Source organism: Galleria mellonella, unplaced genomic scaffold (assembly GCF_026898425.1).
Source record: "Galleria mellonella isolate WM207_F2 unplaced genomic scaffold, CSIRO_AGI_GalMel_v1 utg377, whole genome shotgun sequence".
Classification (NCBI taxonomy): Eukaryota; Metazoa; Arthropoda; class Insecta; order Lepidoptera; family Pyralidae; genus Galleria; species Galleria mellonella.
Window position 1 is genome coordinate 592667 of NW_026442089.1, and position 18218 is coordinate 610884.

At 34.7% G+C, this 18218-nt stretch overlaps 1 protein-coding gene across 1 annotated transcript in view; it reads left to right on the forward strand.

The window, feature by feature from the left end:
• The first annotated feature begins 8841 nt into the window (after positions 1 to 8841).
• Positions 8842 to 18218, forward strand: part of LOC128201243 (uncharacterized) — a 104630-nt gene continuing 95253 nt past the window's right edge. Inside the window, exon 1 of the mRNA XM_052897627.1 lies at positions 8842 to 9028. The gene's annotated coding sequence lies outside the window, so the exon portion shown is untranslated. The remainder of the gene's footprint in view (positions 9029 to 18218) is intronic.

Genomic DNA, 18218 nt, shown 5'->3' on the forward strand with positions numbered 1-18218 from the left:
CAGAGTGCACTGTTTCGCCCATGATACCCCCCATGCGTTGCCATTCCTGAGGACTCGGGTGTTATTTCTCTGTACCCAGTAAATTTCCGTCACATCCCACCCTTCAAACCGAAACACAGTTATGCAAACACAACTGCTTCACGGTAGAAACATGAATGGGACAGAGGTACCCAAGCAATCAACTTTTGTACAAAATCTCCCTATGGCATAATATACAGATATACAGACATCATCCAGTCATTGTTGAAATTTTTGAATTGTAATTTTTCATTACTTACTTACTTATAACATTGTACGTAGTCTGTTTAATTATTGTGAACATATTGTTGGTGTATCTTTTATAAATAAATAAATAAATAAGTAACAATTATATTAAAATAATAATAATATAATTTTGTCACAATTGACAGTTACGTTTTTTTAATCCTCATCGTATCAGCCTTTGTCCACTGCTGAACATAAGCCTCCCCCTTGGGGGGTTTTGCCAGAAATTCCACGCTTGGCAGGCGGGTTGGCAACCGCAGTCAGGATTGTTTTAAGAGGGACGCTGTTGCCCATCCCTCGCTCTCCCTTAGTCGACTCTTACGACACCCACGGGATAGGAAGGGGTGGCCTATTCTATGCCGGGACCACACGGCCGGTATTTTTTTTAATAAAGAAACAAAATTGGCTAAAATATATACAATGAAGTGAATGTGATTATTTTTAAGAGAAAAGTGGGAAGATGATGGACTGCTTTCACAGCTTCTTCAAATGGAAGAACCTGTGAAAGCAGTTCATCATCTTCATCATCATCACCTTTGATCTCTATCGTTATTTATTGGTATTACAGTGTATAATCTATAAATGTGTATGTATATTTATATATTTTTTTAATTGGTGATAATGGAATTATAACTCCGCTTGTACTATCGGTATAAGCTGGCGGAGCACCAGTGAGGGACGATAGATGAGAATGAAAAGGCAGGTCAGTTAGCCCATCTGGAATTCAGCTCCATAGTTTCCGGGGGGACCGCGTGGAGGTCGTCCTGAAAGGATATACTGTTAGCAATAGGACCGGTAGTCCGTATTACTGACAATAATTATATAAAACCATAGGAAGTTTTCGTGGAAAACTTCCTATGGTTTTGCTTAATTACCTTGATATCTCACTCTAATTGATGTAGTCGAATTACAGCTATACCTTAGAATTAGCAATATGTGTGGTTTACCATCAAAATCACATTGTATTATTCTATAATCCATGGTACTCTTCATACGTAAGCGACGACTACCACATTCCATCAGAATCGAAAATCAAAACTCTATCAGGATATCACATCGATCTCGCCACATTTGAACTTCTAGAACATTCCAGATTATACATTAAGGGTCAGTTTAAAAGCGGAGCGTTGACTCAGTGCTGTAGTTATCCAGCTCCGGAGTAGAGGGTTAAAACTGTAAAGCAATAAAGCTTCAAGTACATAAGTGCACAAAAGTGTTTTCACAAGTCCCTCTTTTATGTCCATGGCACTGCTCATGTCTATAGGCGACGGTTACCACTTTCCATCAGGTGGACGGACAGCTTCTTTGCCATTTCTCTGTACCCAGTAAATTTACGCCATATCTCACCCTTCAAACCGAAACATAGTCATGCAAACATAATTGCTTCACGGTAGAAACACGAACGTGACAGAGGTGTCCAAGCAAACGACTTTTGTACAAAGTTTCCTTCTGGTAAAAATATTATATATAATAATATATAAATAGTATATTTTTTTTATATGTAGAAATTCTGTTGCGCAATGTACCGGCCATTCGGCACTGCAGGCTAGGTCTACGAAATATGTCGCGCGCCTCCCTTGCAGTGAGTTATTATCAGACGCGACAATATATAATTGCATATTCATGTGCCGCCATTTTATATGCCACTGTTTTCTTACTTTTCTCGTATATAAACCGTACGGAATATATTGCAAGATTCCACGATAAGTAAAAAAGTATTATTGCTAGTTATACGGCCCGGCTTCGCACGGGTAGGTTAGCTTCAATAATTAATTTATTCATTAGTACAAATATGTGTACATGGCGGACTTAATGCTCAAAGCATTCTCTCCCAGTCAACCATAGGGAAGTGGCAGAATACACGAATGCGGTACTAGTATTTAATTAATATACATACATACTAAAATTACATATATAAACGAATAAATATATATAAATAACAAATATACTTACATATATATGACATATACTATATTATACACGAAATTGAGAATAATATAAAGCGTTTTTATATAGAATATTTAAATTCAAATAAAAAACAATTTTAATATTTGAACAATATTAACAGTATTGTAATTTTCCTAGGGATCTCTAACATTTTTGAAAATAAAATATATATATAATCTATGTTTATAATTTAGTCGTGTGGTCCCGGCATAGAATAGGCCATCCCTTCTTTTCCTGTGACTGTCGCAAGAGGCAACTAAGGGAGGACAACGGAAAGGCAGCAACGTCCCTCTTAAAACATCTCTAAAGACTAACTACAGTTGCCAAATCGCCTGCCAAGCGTGGCAACTACTGGCAAAACCCCCTAAGGGGGAGGTTTATGTTCAGCAGTGGACAGTTCAAGTTGCAATGATGGTGATGATACTCCATATTACTCTCTGATGATGTAGCTTAAACCTGAGTTATTGTAAAATTGATTCTTATAAATATCACCTGAATTTTGCAAACTGAAGTCTATTATGTACATGTACATGTACGTATATACACTACATATTTACGTTTATTTATATCACACTATGTTACCCACTCATACATTTGAATGAATGAATGAATGAGTATACTTTATTTGCATTATACAATATAGGAAATAAGCAAGACAATTTACAAACACAACGATACAATTGTATAAGTACAGTAAGGCATTTATACCTCTTTACAATTGGTGACCATGAATTTGTATTACTTAATCATTGTTGTCAATATCTGAACTTTAGCAACATGGATTTTAATTATTTTATATATCAATTAACCTAACTTTATGGACACTCATTATTACATACTTTATTTTTTTTTATTATTTTTTTTAGTGGTATTTCGCGGTTCACTTTTGGCCACAACAGAATATCAGTGTTTTGCTCTTTTTAGGGCAAAGCAAAAAGCCTGAGTTGCGGCCATTTTGTATTACTGTGGCACACGGCATGAAGAAAAAAAAATTATTACTAATTTTATGCATTCTGATTTTTTTTTTTTATTTTTTATACATGTATCTTTTTTTATTTTTTTTTCACCTTGCATTTGTGTCTTTTGCTGTTTGTGTGCTGTAAGTAATGGAAATAAATTATTTGTCTATCTATCTATCTATACATGGTTTCTTTCATACATATACTTATATTACTTGCATACACCCACTCTACTTGCTTACCTCGCTTTGGAATTATAATTTTTGTTTCTATAAATAAAATCCGTTATTGGCTGTATTCATAAGAGACTTAGCATGTAAATTGTTTTTTGAGAGCTGTGGATTTTTGTATAAAATAATATAAAATAAAAATTCTAAAGAAAATGCTAGGAAATACAAAAAAAAAATCGTAACCAGTGAAGATATAGCATATAATGTACAGACAAAAAAAAAAGAAATCGAATTGAGAACTTTTTGAAGCTCGATGCATTCAAAAAGAAACTACACATATCCATGACCGAGTTCCTTAGTTGTCAAAACGCTCGGCTGCCAAGCGAAGGGACCGAGTTCCGATTGGTGCGTTGGAAAATTGAACACATTATTTCACTTCAATATATAGTGCATTGACTTCGTGCACTTACGATTGGAGCACGCCCACGATATACCAGTACATGTTATATTATTACGAAATTTTGTGATTATTTTTTTAAAAGATAACAATCTCATGAAATTATTATGAAATTAACAGAAGTGACTAATTTACATTAATTGAGAAAACATCAAAATACACTATTTGCAAGTGTATTGCGTAATATATACACGCACGCACGCACGCACGCAACCACGCACGCACTCACTCACCTGATAGTAAGTGGTTATCGTAGCCTATGAACACCTGCAATACCAAAGGTATTACGCGCGCGTTGCCGACCCTGAAGAAACCTCTTACCCCCCTTTTGAAGCACCCCATGCTGTAGTCTCTTGGGAAAACCTTATTTAATTTCCCAAAAGAATACATTAATTAAATAAATAAATATGTGAAACCGTGAATATATAACGACTACATCCGTTACAATAATACATACTATGTTTCATTACAACCTTTCGTCGTTGTAACACTTGTATAATGGATTGTATTCTGAGATATTGATGGAAATGATACCAACAGCCACCTTTTATCATCATACCGCTTATCATCGACAGGAAATTCATCTTCACACGCTAGAACCTAAATAGTCGATTACAGTGCGGTTTCAAAGGAGTTTCCTCAAACGCTCAGACTGTAGAATGAGCTACCTGCCGAGGTTTTCCCTACAGACTTCAGTATGGGGTTGTTCAAAAAGGGTATATAAAGGTTCCTTCATAGTTGGTAACGCACACGTGAGGGGGGAAGGGTTGTTAGTAATGCAAGCTATCAGTTTCATTGCTAGCAATATACCATGTCAGGTCGACCTCCACGCGGTTCCCCCTGGAAACCATCGTGATTAATTATATTGAATTAGTCCCGATTGGCTAACTGGCCTGTTTTCATTCTCATCTATCACCCTTCACTGGTGCCCCGCCAGCGTATCCCGTTAGCGCAGGCGGGGCTACCATACCATTTTCACCCATCAAAAAAAACGCACACGTGACACCTTTAGTATTGCAGGCATCCATAGGCTACAGTGACCGTTTACCATTAAACGGGATGTATTATTTGCCTTCTTTGTGGTATAAAAAAAAACACCCACGAATAACAAAACGTTTTGTAGACATATTATATTTGACAGTTAATTAAATGTCGAATTAATGAATTGTATTTTGATAATTATATTTATTTATTTAACTGTTTATTGCACCAAAAACGTAAAAATAAACAATGACATATAAAGCCAATTCAAGTGAAATACACTAGCATGGAGTACAGATTAAAATATACATATAAAGGTACAAAAGGCGGTCTTATTGCTAGGGCAATCTCTTACAGACAAGCTTTGGTTAAAGGAGAACAGATAGAAGTGAGCAGGTGGCGCAAGAGTGAATTATTCAATTTTTACGTATGTGTATAATGCACAAAAACATCAAACACATATTGTTTATCAGATATTTTGTTTCTGCTAAATGTAGTTGCTGAGTAAAGATAATCATCGATTGCGATCAATAAATAAAATGGGATCGAAACTTCATTGATTATTTTATTTATTTATTCATTAGTACAAATATGTGTACATGGCGGACTTAATGCTAAAAGCATTCTCTTCCAGTCAACCATAGAGAAGTGTCAGAATACTCGTATGCGATACTAGTAATTATTGATATACATACATACTAAAATTACATATATAAACGAATAAATATATATAAATAACAAATATACTTACACATATATAACAGATTATAAAGTTAATTACCAAAATTGACACAGAATTGGCGACGAAACCTCACCACGGACGAATTAAGAATTTACTCCTTTTGGAAGGCGTTTAAAAAGGGGCATTTTATATTGCAAACTCTCAATCGGGTCGTTATTCTGGAAAATGGTTCCATAAATTTTCCCCTGTGAAAACTTTGGGGGTGTGGCGGCTCGGATTGAGTTATAGGCGTATTGAATTATCTGCAGAGTTATTCCGCGACGAAGACGGCACGATGTTGTGTTCGTGTCGTATACTAATAATAATAAGTGCCATGCGATCGCACGATTAAAATAAATAAATAAATAAATAATCACTTGCTCCTCAATTTGGGACACCCTGTGTTACGAGGAACAGGCGACGAGCATGTGGGTACATCACTTAGTACACCCAGAATCGAGTCAATTAAAAAAAGTTTAATTTCCAAATTGACTCGAGCGAGAATCAAATCTGAGACCTCATTCATGTTAAGCAACGTGCTTACTACTGCATTATGGAGGTAGTTTAATATAAAAATACTTTGAAATTTGATTTACACTTTTTCATTTTCAGAAAAATAAGAAGTGATTAGGAAATGAAACATAATGCATTCATGCAATAGAAGGAACAATTACAACAAATTTTTACTGTAAATAGAGACTTCACTATTCGTACTTTAAAACAAATACATATATATATATATATATATACCCCTTTAGCGTAAACAACAACTAATTTTCTTGTCCGTTCTTCTCAGTTGAAATTGCAAATTCCTTCCATTTCGAATAAGGCGATAAAAATAGTATTTAAAATTGTATATAATTATTTAAATTTACTTGAATAAAAATATTTTTTATTTTAAAAATAAATAGTTACCCATTATTTCATTACTATTTATTAAAAAATTCCTTTCTCTTATAATTCTTATAATTACAATCAAATAAATAATAAAAAAAATATAAAAAGCAATAATTTTTGTTACTTTTTTTTGTTTTTCATTCTTTTATCTCTTTTACTGTGTATGTCTGTATAATGTATATATGTTTGTATTGTTATTTGCGTATTATAAGTAATGCAAATAAATTATCTATTTATCTATCTATCTATCCTATCCCTACTATATAAAATGGGGGTACGAATTATAAGTGTCGTTGTTATTTTGTATGTGTGCTTGTGTGTGCGTGCGTGCGTGCGTGCGTGCGTGCGTGCATGCATGAGTGCTTGAGTATGTGTACCTATGTAGTAGCGTTTTACAGTAAAATATAGTTACTGTTTTATCTTTGGAACGACGAATTACGTTATTATCGATAGTATTCCATTTTTAAATTAATTTTATTATTTAACTAGCTGTATTCCGCGTCTTTGCCCATGGTTATATCGTGATGTACAATAATATATAAGTATATAACTTTTTTCAAGAAAAGATAGATAGATAGATACTCTTTATTGTTTCTTCCAAAAGATTACAGTAGTAAACTTATTATAAATATGAATAATTACAAGAAATAATCACAATAAGAAAACAATGGCCGACCTTATCGCTAAGAGCGATCTCTTGCAGGCAACCTTTGGATGGAAAAGAGCTATCAAATGCAAAAAAAAATTATATATATTCGACTAGAAGTTTCAGTGATTAGCGTGTTCAAACCAAATGGAATGAGCTTCCTGCCGAGGTTTTCCCGAGAGACTACGAGTACAGCATGGGGTTCTTCAAAAGGGGGGTAAAAAGGTTTCTTCAGGGTCGGCAACGCGCGCGTAATACCTCTGGTATTGCAGACGTTCATAGGGTACGGTAACCGCTTACCATCAGGTGGGCCGTATGCTTGTTTGCCACCTCAGTGGTATAAAAAATAAACAAACTTGCACTATACTCGTATATTAGTATAGACTATTTTTAATAGCATATAATTCGTTAATACGTAAAAAAGCTTAAATAAAAAGCTTTTTCTCATAGTTATAGTGTAAAATTACAAGTACATGCGATAAAATTTATCACAACACGCCGCTACGGCGTAGCTAGTCGCTACGAAGATCGTAGCTCCCGCTACGTTATTTAACTAGACGATAATTTTAAATGCAAAGAATAAATTCATGTTTTGGCTGCATCGTTATTGTGAGGGAGGAATTATAGAGCCATATGGCAATAAATACTATGGACCTATAGTTCCAACTATGGGATGTAAGTTCGACTTAGAATTTGAATCCGTATTTGTGTTGACGTTAATTCAGGCTTACAAGTGCATATTTGCATATTTATGCATTTATTTATTACATCACTAGGGTAAAGCAATTATTAGAAATCTTTTTTTTTATTATAATTCTAGTAAAATTATTACATTTTCAACCGTTTTTCTAAAAGGAGGTTTTCGATTAAACCTATCTTAGAGGTGTTACGTAATATTTTCGTCAATATGTAACCGATTTCGATGATTAACTTTTAATTAAAGAAAGGTCTACTTTTGATGGTTGTTTTAATTTTAAATTATCTACATCATGGCGAAAGAGTGGCGTTCACATTGCTCGTATTTTAATTATTAAATTGGATCAAACTGTGTTAATGGAGGTTATTTCATGGCTTGTTTTTTTCTTAATTAAATGACTTTATTAATTATGTCTACTATTACTGTAACGTGAAACAGAAATTTAATAAACGTTTCTGTCTGCAAACAAAATCGAATCCACTATATCTGAGGTCGTTCGAGTCGAACCACTCAACACTAGAGAAGTTAATAAATAAAAACTATTCACATCTAGCAAAACATTTGTATAATATTTATAGTACAGATACTATATTAGTAACTGACGCAGAAAAAGATGTCCAGTCATATTATGTTTAAAATATTATAATACTGTGACACTTGACGATTTCTGTGACTCCAAATTGACATCATAGGACAGGACGAATGTACGATAATTTTTCGTTTCGTCTCGTCTCGTCTCAAATGACAGTGTTTTAACATGAAAACGTGCCAGCCATATAAATGGAGCATTTATATTCATAGTCTTTACTTCTCTAAAATACGAGCAACCGAAGTGACTTTGACGCGAAACTGAAAAAAAAAAAAACATTGTAGCAAAAATCATTTAAAAGGCAACGTGGTCGCGCATAGCAATACCGCTTGTGAGTTCAAAGATCTCCCAATAACTGCAATTACGTTTGAGTCACGCTGAAAAAAGGGCATGCGGCACGAATTGCAACTATATGTAGTATTTTCTCCCAATTATCAGGGAGCATTTGAAGGATGCAGCAAGGGGGCGGCGAGACGCCGGCGGGGGGAGAGGACCACCGGCGCCTCAGTCGAGCCGTGGCCACCGCGCGTGACGGACGTGTAATGGCGCTATAGAACTAACCAAATGAGGACTCCGCGGAACCTGAATTCGCGAGCGTACACGAAAAAAATATTACCAGCAAGTTACTGTTGACTGTGTTTGAATTTCTCCAACTTCTAGGTATAAGATTTCCTTGGACTGTATCCCGTTTGTGCCTAATGTGAGTTGAAATCTTGCGGTCGCGTGTCTGCAGATCACGTGCCCTAGATTTTGGGGTGTCGTCACTGGAACGCTCGAATGCTACATTTTTCGTTTATTTACTACCAGGCAATGCTTCTGTAGATTTAGTATTAGTAGTTGTAGTGCTTACTCTTAGATAATAAAGTACATATTTAGTACTGACATTAAATTTTGTGTTGTCTCGTAAAATTTTATGTCATCTGTATTGACCGCGAGCGATCCCGCAAAGCATTTGCGATTTACCACTCAAATTTGCTTGTCCCGACCAATATTTTACGCTGAGCTAAAATTTTCAGGCGGAACATTCCGTACTTTAACGTTGAGTCCTAAAAATTTGTGTGACGTTAACTAAAATCACAGCAACGTCATGTACGTATTTATTTCGTTAGTACTGTACAGTCGCGGTAGGTGATGCAATTTGAACTTTATGCCCGAGCTGTAGAGCTTAATATCCACTGTAAAGTGCAAACTAGAAGCATTAAATCCGAATGTCTGTAAATTCACCATTTTATTTCTTCATTTTTAGTTAGCTCCTCCACAACGCTTCGCCAATAATTTTATACGGTATTTTGCTATATGTACAATGGCAACAATGTACTTGTATGGGGTAGTGAAATTTTCTGGTTCACGACAGTATTGCGGGGTGTTCGCGATAAAGGCAAACGCACGTGGTTCACCTGAAGGTAAATAATTGGTGCCACGTGGCTGGAACTCAATTAACCGCCCCCATGAGGGGTAGCGCACGCTTTAACTAATGAAAAACCATCGCTTGTCGTTATTAATAATTGTTGCATTCATGTTACTTTTTTTTATATGAATTGTAAATTATTTAAGGATTTGAAATAGTTTGTTTAATTTGCTGTAATTGGACACGGACGATGCATTTCATCAAATGTGAGTAGAGTAGAAATATACTAATTATATTATATTTTTTGTTGAACTTGACTATAATTTCTAGTATAAGTTTTGACATTTGGTGTTCATATGTTAAATTTAATGTCTTATATAGTAATTGTGGGTAGGATAATTTTGAAAATATATTAAACGTATATTAAATATATATATGTCGTCGAAATAAATGTAGTCATGTTATGTATTAAATACAAATGATTGAGTTATAAATCAATCAATCGGTCCGTTGCCGATACTTAATGAGTGTTCCGTACCCAATAATTTCTCGTTTCAATGACTATCGGTTTTCTGAACATAGACGACTTAATATTCGGAACGGCTCATTTGGCAGAACACATTATATTGCGGTGTGCGTCTTTGCGTCTATCTATGCGTACGGGTGTTTGTGTCTGGGCGAGGGGGTTGAGCCGGGCGGTGGGGGTTGGTCCGGGTGTTGGGGGGGGCTGCGGACCAGTACCGGGCACATGGTGGATCGATGCGGAGCGCGTCGCCCGCGTATCATTTGCGTGCGACTGGCGGTCGCGCCCCCCCGCCCCGGATGCCTCCAGATGACCCCCTGCTCACAGACAGTTATAAAGTCCGCTACAGTCTGCATTTTGTGATGAAACCGTCTATGATTTTGTAATCTCTCTTTTTCCATTACTCTGCACTTAATACCATTCACCGCTGGCTAGTTACCGATTGCATGGTGATATTACAAGAATAAATAATTTGATGTTAAATTGATGGGAGATTATATTTAAATATGCAAGGTTGTTTCTAGTACAGTAAATTACTTTCTATTTTTGGGCATAGTACGAGTATAGGTGATACCATGTACTAAGGAATAAGTACTATGCTTATAAATAAAAAAATCTTATATTACCCGCCCTGATAATTTACGATACATATGATTTTAGTATTCAGTAATTTACGAATTATGACTGTATAAATTGAATTCTTCTGTTAAAAATAATAACTGGATATCATGGTTTTTAAATGATAGTTTATATATATAGCCTGATAAATGTTCCACTATTGGGTACATTAAAAAAATATGTTATATAGTTTTTAAAATTTGTTAAATATTTTTTTGCCCTTCAAAAGTCAGAGATATAAGTCTATCCTAATAAATCTAGTAAATTGTAAACTGACATAATATATAAATTCCGTTGCTGCTTAAAAAAAAATATAAAAATCAACAGCAGAGTTTCTTTCTTTTCTCATTCTCGGCTGAATTGATTTTTTAGTTAAATTTTCGAAGTCTTTAAATGGTTTTTTTATTGGAATAAATGGACACACCAAATTTCATTTTAAAACGAGAGTTTTATAAATTTTATATGTTATATGTAATAACATAAAAAAACTACGTCAGACCTTACCAATTTTATTTCCTCTGTAAATTTTCTTTAACGCTAAGTAACTTCACATTAGGATTTTTCAAACTTTTCATTTTTGACTAGAGTAGTCAATAAATTGCCAAGTGTAATTTAGAGAACTAACTTCAGATCAGTATTGACTATATGAATTATTTCTTGATCACTATTTCTAATTATTTCTTGTATCAACTAATTATTTCTTGTATCAACTGAAGTTAACTGCATATTAAGAAACTGTTATTTGCTTCCTACAATCTGTCGTGAATAAAGTAATATGAACTTATTAATTGTATGCGCTTGTTGAATAACGATCAAAGAAACTTCATCTGCATAATTATCACTTTTATAACTATACTAACTTTAACCGCGACTTCGTCTACGTGACTGGAATATGTCGATTGACCGGAATAAATAGTAGTCTGTGTTCCCCATTCCACATAGTACGTATAGACAAAAATTTCATTACTTTTGGTTAATCCGTTAAGAATTAACATCTAGGAGTAGTTTTTATGGCAATTTAAAAATAAGTTTTTAGTTTCTTCTACTTTTTTCTTAATAAAAACCTTCCTCAGATTTTAATAAATATTTGTAAAAAAAAAAATAAACTAGTCTAATCAGTCTAGCCGTTCTCGAGTTTTGTGCTCAGGAACATATTTAGCCATACATTTTGATTTATTTAGATAGATTCCATAGTTTAATTGGTAATATAGTATTTAGATTCCATAGTTTAATTCTAATAACGCCTATAGAATCCATGTCCAGTCCATCCAGTCCATGGTATTGCTCATGTCTATAGGCGACGGTTACCACTTTCCATCAGGTGGGCCGTCAGCTTATTTTTGACATTTTAAGTTGCATAAAAAAAGAAAAAATCGTTGTATTTATATAATAATGGTTATTGCAGAACCTCAAACTCTGATTTGAAACTAGTCATGCGGAAAACAGCCAATACTTATGGACTAGCCAGGTAACGTGACTATTTCCTGCATCGTCATCGTATCAGACGTCATCTGTCTATTGCTATACAAAGGCCTCAATAGGAATTTTATGCATAACTAGTTTTAATTATGCAAAATCTGCATTACTTATATCATATCAATGACTGGATAATATTGTAACAGATCCTTAGACTATTTCTAAAGTGAAAAAAGTGTGTTATCCTCCTCTCTCCTACTTGCTGTGCCCAACAGGGTCCATAATTGAAATGTTATGTACTAATTATATTATGGAATGTAATAAGAAATAAATAAATAAATACTTGGGACTAGATTCTAAAACCAAAATCAATTTATGAAACTTACCAGTAACAAAAGGGAAAGAAAGAATTCATATGTACTCTTATGGATTCCATTTCGAACGTCTCGGATATACATCCTTGGATGTTAAAGATTTCGGTGGCTTTAGAACCGTTAGAATTTTAAACCTGTCGTAACTGCTTCTTTAAAAATGTCTTCTTTCAAAAGGGCGTATAAAGGTTTTTTTTAATGGATGATAATGGAATGGTAACCCCGCCTGCGCTAACGGTATACGCTGGCGAGGCACCAGTGAGTGATGATAGGTGACGATGAAAGCAGGCAGGTCAGTTAGCCCATCGTAATGAATTGCACTAGAATTAACAACGATGGTTTTCAGGGCGAACCACGTGGAGGTCGACCTGATAGGGTATATTGCTAGCAATGGGGTAGTTAGACTGCATTACTAACAATCCCTTTCCCACCGGTTTTTTTAGGGTTTGCAATGAGCACGCGACACCACTAGTGTTGCAGGTGTACATAGGCTACAGTGATCTTACCACCAGACGGGCTGTATGCTTGTTTAAAAAAATGACATTACCGATTACTGCGTGTTCATATTTAATGTACTAATTCATTAATATCTTTTATAAATGCTGATAAATACTTGGAATCATTTTCCTGCTTGCCTTACCTGGAAAAGACCGTATCACTTACTTTCTGCCTTCCTTTTACTACTACGATTAATCATCAAAACAAACAGAAAGAGTCAATCAAATTATTTGTATTTTCACCGGGTGGCCGAAGGATGCCCCTGTTTTTAGGCGTGTATAATTTATGACCGGATATTTGCAGCTTAAATGGTTAGTTGGATTTTAATAAGAGGGTTGTCTTTTGGATCGGATTAATCGTTCGGTTTATTGGTGACAGTATTTGCAAGTATATCAAACATATTTAGTTTTTTTTTTTGGTTTTATACAACTTAGAATGGCAAACAAGCTGACGGCCCACCTGATGGAAAGTGGTAATAGTCGCCTATAGACATGAGCAGAGTACCATGGACATAACAGAGTATACTGTTTCGCCCATGATACCCCCCATGCGTTGCCATTCCTGAGTACTCACTACTCTGTACCCTGTAAATTCACACCATATCCCACCCTTCAAACCGAAACTCAGCCATGCAAACACAACTGCTTCACGGTAGAAACACGAATGGGACAGAGGTGCCCAAGCAATCGACTTTTGTACAAAGTTGTACAAAATTTGTACAAAATTCTCTGGTTATTTGTTACCATGTTTAGAACTAGTCAAAATTATTTTATTTTGTATGTTTTTGATGATATAAGATATAATATTAGATAAATAGATGTATAATTTATTTGCGTTACTTACAGCACGCAAATAACAACAGACATAGATAGATATACACAATAAAAAGAGATAAAGGAATAAATACACAAAAAAATAAAGAAACAAAAAGAAAACAGTTAATTTGTCTTGTAATAGAAGTACCACATTTACATATGGTAATTCTTTTAATACGACGGTTTGAAGGATGGGATATGGCAATGAAATTATGGGATGCAGAGGCATTACACCTTAGTCCTTGGAAATTGGAACGCATTAGGGCTATCATGGGCGGCACAGTAAACTCTGTTATTTCCATGGTGCAGTACCATGTCATGTCTATAGGCGAAGGTTACCACTTTTCATTGACCATCAGCTTGTTTGCTATTCTAAATTGCATAAAAAAGTCAATAAAAATATTTATTATTGTTATTTATTTAACACTTTATTGCACCAACATAATAAGTATTCTTAAACAATTTTTAATAAGTATAGTGTAGTACAAAAGGCGGTCTTATTGCTAAGCAATCTCTTCCAGACAACCTTTGCGTAGAAAGAATTAAAGCATAAATAGGTATAAATAGCATAAAGAATAGTGCATTGTGTTCTATTTAGATTTATTATGCCAAATTTTAGATGACGGTGAGAGGATGAGGCGTTGAGCTTGAATACGATCTATATAAAAAAAAAATTCAACTATTAAGTGACTCAAATTATTATTATGAAATCCGAGAAACTGTGACAGATTTATCTCTTGCTTCATTGGAATTAAATATATTCTTCGAAACATAGACAGTTAACTCTTCACTGCCGAACATAAGCCCCATAAGGGGAGTTTTGTCAGTAGTTGTTATGCTTGGCAGGCGGGTTAGCAACCTTAGTTAGGCTTTTAAAGATGTTTTAACAGAGAGGCTGCTGTATATCCCTCTACTTTTAAGTTCCTTTAGTCACCTCATACGACACCCACAGGAAAGAAAGAGGTGGCTTATTCTATGGCCGGGCCATACCGACTATGTCAAATGTTATCTCCCCTAAAATGGTACGTCGAATATTACCTTCCCTAAAATGGTATGTCGAATATTATTTCCTCCAAAACGGTATGTCGAATATTACCTTTCCCAAAATGGAATGTCGAATATTGTCTTCTCCAAAATGGTATGTCGAATATTATTTCCCCAAAACGGTATGTCAAATATTATTTCCCTAAAATGGTATGTCGAATATTACCTTCCCCAAAATGGAATGTCGAATGTTGTCTTCTCCAAAATGGTATGTCAAATATTACCTTCCCCAAAATAGTATGTCGAATATTACCTTCCCCAAAATGGTATGTCGAATATTACTTCCCCAAAATGGTATGACAAATATTATTTCCCTAAAATAGTATGTCGAATATTACCTTCCCCAAAATGGTATGTCGAATATTATTTCCCCAAAATGGTAAGTCAAATATTATTTCCCTAAAATGGTATGTCGAATATTATTACCCTCAAAATGCTAACAGTCTACTAATCCCTCTCGCTTCCCCATCAGAATTCAGAATTAACATTACAACATTACTCTTCAATCTCCAAAACTACAATCTTGAGGGCTTATGATAGTAAAAGTAAACACAGCACTCCTTTTAATCCGCTAATAACTTGACAGCTGCGTCGGCAGCCCTCCCCCGCCTTGTAGGCTTTTTTTCCCCCCGATGTAAATTATTTCCGGGTACCAGCAAATGGATGGAAATGACATTTGTTTCTTTGATAATTTCTATAGGTTTTCGTTGTATCGGTATAAGTTGATATCTTTTTAAGTTTATTAATGAATCGAATAAATAACCCTAAGTAGATAAGTTCCATTATACCTATTAGAATTATACAGGGTATGTGAAAGGTAACAGAGGGAGACTTCGTACAAAAGTCAATTGCTTGGGTACCTCTGTCCCATTCGTGTTTCAACCGTGAAGCAGTTGTGTGCATGGCTGTGTTTCGGTTTGATGGGTGGGATTTGGCGTGAATTTACTGGGTACAGAGGAATAACACCTGAGTCCTCAGGAATGGCAACGCATGGGGGGTATCATGGGCGAAACAGTATACTCTGTCATGTCCATGTTACTGCTCATGCCTATAGGCGACGGTTACCACTTTCCATCAGGCGGGCCGTCAGCTTGTTTGCCATTCTAAGTTGTATAAAAAAAAATAACTGAAACCAAATTAGTTAATCTAAAGTGAACACTCGAAAAAATATGGGTTGAAAATTTATATGTTTTATTCAATGACAACTACATTAAAATGTTTGAAAAATAATATGTATTTTATATAATAAATAGAAATATTAATAATTGTAGATCATTCTGAATGTATGATCACAATAAATATAGACGCTATGTTGAAAGTTTACGAGGCGAAAAAATGAATGTTTTCCATTGACGATCTCCATAACGTAATATTGGGGCATTATATGACAAACGAGGTCTCGGGTTCGATTTACAGCATAGGAACTATTTGTATTGGAAAAAGGATTTTTTTGTTACTGATTTCCCTAAAATATTATTGAACGCAATAATGGCTGGCTCATTCGTCATACTCGTGAACGGGTGCTGGTATAAAGGCTGGTTTATTCTGAGGACTGTTAGTAATTTATATAATACCAGCTGACTCGGCAAACGTTGTTTTACCATATACATTATTTCGAGAACTATACATAAAATTTATCGTACTACAATTATTATATTCAATTGCCATCTTAAAACCCTATTGCGGCATATAAAAATCGCGATTAAAAAACAGGGGTTGATCGTAAAGGCGTGAAAATTTGAATTTGTATGTATTTTTCAATGTTAAAATTATAATAAAATAAAAATAAAAGATTTTGTCAAAAAATAAATAAACAATATTTAGGGGTGGGTCACCCTTATCATTGAGGGGTATGAAAAATAGATGTTGGCCGATTCTCAAACCTACCCAATATGCATACAAAATTTCATAAAAACCGGTAAAGCCGTTTCAGAGGAGTTTGGTAACAAACACCGCGACACGAGAATTTTAAATATTAGATGTATTGATATTTACAAGTTTTTGCTGTTTGAACTTTTTTGTCTCTTTCTTTTATGCTACATTCCAAGTGTGAAAGAAAGTGACAAAATAGTTTAAGAATTTAAATACGTTTCTTGTAGGTTTCAGTTTTTCTGAATAAGGGGGTAAATTTACAATCTGATACTGCCCAGTAATTTGTGGTCATATAAATTCCTAATTTATAAAATTCTAATATTTAAAAAAAAAAAAAGCAACAGCTGTGTTTTTTGCACGTTCTTTTTAATTCAAATTGCATTTACCAGAGGAACACTTTGTACAAAAGTCGATTGCTTGGGTACCTCTGTCCCATTCGTGTTCCAACCGTGAAACAGTTGTATTTGCATGGCTGTGTTTCGATTTGAAGGGTGGGATATGGCGTGAATTTACTGGGTACAGAGGAATAACACCTGAGTCCTCAGGAATGGCAACGCATGGGGGTATCATGGGCGAAACAGTATACTCTGTTATGTCCATGGTACTGCTCATGTCTATAGGCAACGGTTACCACTTTTCATCAGGTGGGCCGTCAGCTTGTTTGCCATTCTAAGTTGTATAACAAAAAAAAAATTCGAATGGGCGGCAGAATCACAAGAAAAGACTATTCAAAAACGATAAAATTTTTATTTTTAATTGTTCGTCATTTATTTTTAGGTACATTTTAGTAAGTTTTTTTTTTTTATTAATACGTTATAGATAAAAATTATTCTATATCGGTTAACAAATTACTGGCAGTGTGTTATCAAATATATTGTATATGTACATATACTAGCGGTATATATCACGATAGGCGGTCGGAGGCGCATCTCTCGATCGGAGAACGAGGATGGGTCACCCACATTTATGTTCCGAAGTAACGACCGGAACGCGCGACGTTTCAACGCGACATAACGGACATGTTGCAACATGTTTATTGCATGTTTATTTAATATTGTTCGGTTTCGGTTCACTTCTTTTACGTTTGAAAATATAATCGGATTTATTTGAGGAATATAGCGTAAAATCGGGTAATAAAGCTTATATAGGGTTCGAAGGTTTGCCGTATTGATTTTAACGTAGTTTATTAGTGTGCGAGTAAATCTTGTATTAATATTATGAATGTAAAGATGTTTGGATGTTTGTTACGACTATTAAATTGACGCTTAAATAGTTAGATTTTGAATTAAACCTAGTGCATAGATAGAGCGTGTTTAGGATTAATATACAGGGTGTTTTATCAACAGATTTTGAATTAAATCTGGTATGTAGATAAAGCATGTGCA